Raw genomic sequence first — 5,679 nt, 5'->3', positions numbered from 1 at the left:
GGGGGGGGGGGGGGAGTTGGTTTTGGTTTGTTTTTTTTCTTTTGGAAAGAACAAGTAAACTCTTCTGTAATTCAGGATGTCCCTCACTGAACATCCCCTTATGATGAGTTGGAAACAGATACACCACCACTCTACCTCTAACACAAACATATTTACACCCCTCCTGTACCCCCTGTCTTTGCCAAAGATTACAGAATATCACTTCATACCAACTGGGATTCAGAGAGCTGCTTCCCAGCTCTGGAGCAAGGATCAGGGATGCTGCTACCACAAAAGTGACAGTACTTTAGCTTCAGTGGAGCTCCATAAGCCCAGAGAGGAGAAGAGGGGCTTGCTGTGCCAACAGCCAGGCTGGCACTACTGTGAAAGTGGCGTTTGGTACCTGGAAATGAGCAACATCCGCCATCCTGGTACCACCTCATTGGCACAACTGACCTTTGAAAAGAAGATCTCTGCCTGTCTGGGTGGATGCAATGCATGGCTGCTCTGAGACCTGAAGAGGACCATCACGTTGTATCCTATGAGATTTTGTCTGTTCCAAAATCAAAACCGCTCCCTCAAAAGCTGTTGAGGAAAAGCAGAACAAAACAGCTCTCAATACAGCTGCTGATTCGAGACAGTCTGCTGTTGCCTCACCCCCAAAGCTTTCTATTCCCAAGTGTTGCTCGAGCCAACTTTCACCTTCAGCATGATGATCCTTCTGTTTTGCCTCTCGCCCCACCTCACTCCAAACCACTTGTTTCTGTCTTCATGCTGCCCCTTTTGGAGAAGAAGGGTGATGGCTTTTACTGTGCATCATTTCACAAATCCAGTTTAAACCATCACAGCAAGGGGAAGGCAAAATGCAATGTGGGAGGAAGGCAAAACCAGCTCAGCACAAAGAAACACGTGGCCTCCCTGCTTCCTGGGAGAAAGCATTTGATCACAGCCCAGGACCACCCAAGAACAACCTCATCCCCAATATTTAGGCAATCTAGATGCTAAGAGTTGCCAACAGGAAGGGGAGAAGAGGATTAAGTTCTTTTTCATGTAGCCCTCAATTCCAGAGGCAGAAGAGCCATTTGTTTTTGCCACCCTCTGGGCTGGATGGGACACCTTGCAGCCACCCTTCAACCTCAGATGCCGTGCATCCCCTCCACTTCCCCCAGAAAGTGAAAGATGACAAATTTGGCCAAAAAGTACAATAGATCCTGTAATGCATGGCCACCCTTGAAGCCTGTGGATGACAGTACACTGCTCTGCTTCCCCTGCAGCAAGAAAGACAGCCATCGATGGAGAAAGCACAGAGGCGGTGCTAAAAACAACTTGAAAGCCTTAAGAAGGGAAAAAAGAGCGCAGCTGTGGGGAGCCATTTAACTCCATCTCCTCATGGCTGGGGAATTTCTCACTGGCAGGACACATGTCAGGCAGCCCTTGCAGAAAGCTCGTTTTGAGGCTGTCGCAGTTTGCTGCAGCGTTTGTGGTGATCTCAGGCAGTAATCGAATCCAAGGGTAGTGCTTCACCGTCCATAAATCCCACTGGAGCCGGGCCCATAAATAGTTACACTGTAGTGTGCAGCTGCATACAGGCCAGGAGCAAATGTTCCACATAACGGCTGTTGGCTCTGATCGGATTAATTGAGGAGTCGATCATATTTCCAACATTTGGCTGAGTTTTATTATAGCTACCCCTCCTTAAGGATACCCCTCACTGGTGAAGGGGAGACCACAGTAGTGCCGAACAGCTTCCTTGCAGGGGAGCCCTAAAGCACCCCTTCATTGCAGGGGTTTCCCATATTCCCAGAAGCTTTTTCGAGATGTTTTGTAGAACTTTGCTCCGTCACTGAGGTGCTCCTCCTCCACACTGATGCTCCCAGTAGTGGATAGGAAGGGATCAATCAGATTTTTACAAGTGGCTGAAAAAATGAGAGAGAGACCTCAGAAGACAAAGTCTAAGGGACTGCCAGAGGGTCACCATAAAACACAAACTTTGGATGAGAGCATATCCTACATCCAGGGATACCCTCATTAGGAATTTGTAGCTCATTTATCGCCATGGGAAAGAGGACAAACCCCACCTGGGTGGCAGCTACGGTGGGTCACAGTTAGGTGAAAGCCACACCGAGGCACAGCACAGCAGTTCCCAGAATAGGGCTCACCACCCCACCGGACTGCAGTGCCTAGTATTTACAGGCCTGACAAATTCATGTGCAAGAAGCCGGGCTCTGGACCAGAAGTGGGAAGTTGCCAGTATAAGTGTTTGGGAACCCCTGGTGGTTCCTCACCACTGAGGATAAACTCCAAGGTGTTTATACCACCCAAAGCTGGGAAATACCCCGAACCAGCAGGGCTGACCTTGTGCTTTACAAGCATACGGAGGAGACACAGCCTGATGTAGGGATCCCAAATGAGTATAAATATCCGTGTCTTGGGGTCACACAGACCCTTTATAACACAGCACAATCATCTTCCGTTATCTTTCCCCTTCTCTTTTGTTATCTTCACAATATCAATAGTTCCAATTCCGTGGTTTTCATCAGCAATAACCTCATTCAATCACTCCAATAACCAGTTAGCCTTCCACTGAATAGTCTATGCATTCAAGTGTTGAATTACTGCCTTGTAAAACTGAGGAGCAATATTAGCACTTACTTCCCATACCCCTGATTTGTGACAGGCGATATCAGCGAGGGGAAAATAAAGAGACATTCTCTGTAACAAGAGAAAAATGGCCTGACATCCTTTCCTTGCTGTTTTCACTTTAAGATTTAAATATGATACGTGCTTTATAATAAGAGGGTCTGATCTGGGACTCTTCCGGCTGCAATTTTCACAAAGCCTATAGGAAGGTGATCACCTTCCTACACTTCTGTCCTTCTTTCTAATTTCACTGAAATAGTCCAAAAGAGTCAGAAATATCACTGGGAGAATACAGAAATATGGATAAGCAAGGCAAATCCTTAAGCCTCACCTTCTTAGGAAACCAAATCCTATTACTCAGAATACAGAAGTTGCAGGCAAAGTATTCAGTTAGCAAAAGGATTAGATATACCTGAACAAAACTCTTTGATGATCCATGTGCACCTCAGATCTTTCAATAAAATGAGGGATAAATTCCCCAATTACTTCCACCATTTGGAAAAAGAAAACCCCACTATATTACTAGTCTCTACATTTTCTACTGTAAAAGGTTTATACCATGCCCATGCAGACAAAGCTGAGCCCTTTAATAATGTCAGATGATGGAAGCTTCACATGCCATCCTGCCACCACTTCTGATCTGAGTGGGAGATGAAGCATCTACACTGGACAGATCGGTTTTCAGATGTGCTCCAACTACTGTCTCCTCTGTCTGATCAGCTCAGGACAGTGACTCCACACCACTTTTGAAGGCAGCTTTGGGAGCTCCACAAGGAACTAGAAGAAAGCCTTCATCCACTTTGGACCATCAAAGGGTTGGACTCAAGCCTACAAAGTCTCTATGTAACATCCCAACAATTCTCTAAACAAGATAATTTCATCAAAAGGAAAGAAACTTTGAGAAGAGGGAATAGAGGCAATGTCTGAAAGCTGCTCAGGCGAGACAGCTCATTCCAGTGGATGTGCCTTGCCTTGGACTGGGGCTCAGCAGACAAATCTCCTTCCTCTGTCTGCAACTGCCAAGCTGGGGCTTCTCCAACGAGTCATTTGGCTGCTCTATGCTTTAGTTTTCTTTCTCCCATTTCTTTTGCTCATCTTCCAGCATCTCCGAGGCAGGGTTTCGCATTATTTCTTGGTGTGGCACATCACACGGGGACCCCAGTCAGATACTGAAATTTGAAGATGCTTCTTTTGCATTTGCCATACTACAAATAGTATCATTTTTACAGCACTTTTAAAATTCTCAAAAGCTGCTGAGGAAGAAATCAGTACCTAAAAAACCAAATGTACAAATATAGAACTGAAAGCAATGCAAAATGAATGTCTCCAACATTATGCCTTCCAAGTCTTGTGAGAGAGTATCTGGGAGAAAAGAAGTCTTTTACAGAAGTACTTCATTTCCCAGACAAAAGAACAGCTGAATCATTTCTTCTCTGATTAACCCATTATCATCATGCTCTGCCACTGATTATTCCCTGTGCTTCACAGTCAGGAGGTACTACCATGGCAATGAGACGCGTCTTGGCTGGATTCACAGCCATCAGGAAGAAGGTAGCATCCCACATTTCACAGGTAGCTGTCAGCCCTTTTGCTATTGCAGAACTCCCCTCTCCATGCCTCTGGCCAGGCCTGCTAGCTCAGCTAGAGGTGGGGAAAGCTGAGCAGTCAACCCTGCTGCTGCCAGCCAGCATTGCCCAGCCCCAGAAGCTTGCAGATGTGCTCTGTGAAGGTAGATCACAGGGAACTAGAGTGGGGTGGAGTATTATTTGTCATGATGTGTCCTTTGGTCATATGCAAGCCTCCCCCCCCCGCCCATGAACCCCAAGGAGGTCACAGCCCACCATAAAGGAAACTAGCTCTTTAAAAGGACCATGAAAAGTTTGAGGTGCTTTACTTAACCACCACAAAGGTCATTTGCCTGCATGGAAACTGAGCTGTAATGAAGTGTACCACGTTTAATGGCCCAGACTGTCAGAGAGCTATTAGAAATGGTAAGGATTTCTTGGCCATCTATTCTACAGCAGGCCAGGCACCCCAAGAGCCCTGCTAGATGTGGGGCACATTTTCTTCAGCTCCAACTATATCACTGGACATAACCTTTAGATATGACACAGGGCTGGGAGCCTTGCATGGGCATGCATTTAAGTCTGGAAGAAGAGGCAACACAGAGAAAAATCCAACTGGCAGTTGCAATGGCTGTGGGAAGGTAAAAAGCTCCATCCTTCAGGAAAAAAAAAAAAAAAAAAAAAAAAAAAAAAAGGGCATACTAGGAGTCTCTTCTGACCCTGAAACAGGGGAGATGGAAACCACACTGAATTGTGATTTTAAAGTGAACTGGAATTAATAAAATTTCCCATATCTTTGCTTTCCAGAGGGGTTGAGCTCTTTCTGTCTGTCTTGTGACAGCAGTGGAACAGGAATTCAGACCCCATGAGGTGGCTGCTGCACAGACTTTTCCTGCCCCCAAAGCGCAGAAAGGAAAGGTGTACCAGACCCCTGTTAAACTGTTCCCAACAATTCAGCATCCGAGCATTTGCAGGTTATACCACTTCTATATGCTGGGTACCAAAATTCTGTTTGTACGTATTTTCCTAGCTCTCCCTATGCCTTGCACCCACTTACGAGACTGCCTGGCTGTATTTATGTCTTTGCTTTTATCTTCCTCAAACCACTGTTTCCCATTAGGTTCTTTTTCTCCTTAATTTGAACCCTAATCATGCAACACACAATGTACAGGGTACTACACATTCTCGTGGCCCCAGAGACATCATTAGAAGCAGACTTAGCTATCACTTGCTCTTTAAAAACTCATCTGTAGTAACAGATTTTCAAAGTGAAGTGAGTTGAGACACCTTGATTTGGAGGACATTCAGCTTAAAAATCCATGATTTTTTTTTTTTTTTTTTTTAAAGAGAGTGTTCATCACTTTCTGAAAAACCAAAATTGGTCTCTGAAAATCACTTGTGACTACTGAAATCCTTGGCCAATAAATAACACCATCCTCATTACTGAGCAAAGGATGACAGGGAAAGCAGGTCTGCATCAGAGCGCACAGAGTGG

Source organism: Athene cunicularia (genome assembly GCF_003259725.1).
Source record: "Athene cunicularia isolate RWA chromosome 7 unlocalized genomic scaffold, athCun1 chr7_part1, whole genome shotgun sequence".
NCBI lineage: Eukaryota > Metazoa > Chordata > Aves > Strigiformes > Strigidae > Athene > Athene cunicularia.
Note: the sequence above shows the minus strand (reverse complement) of the source record.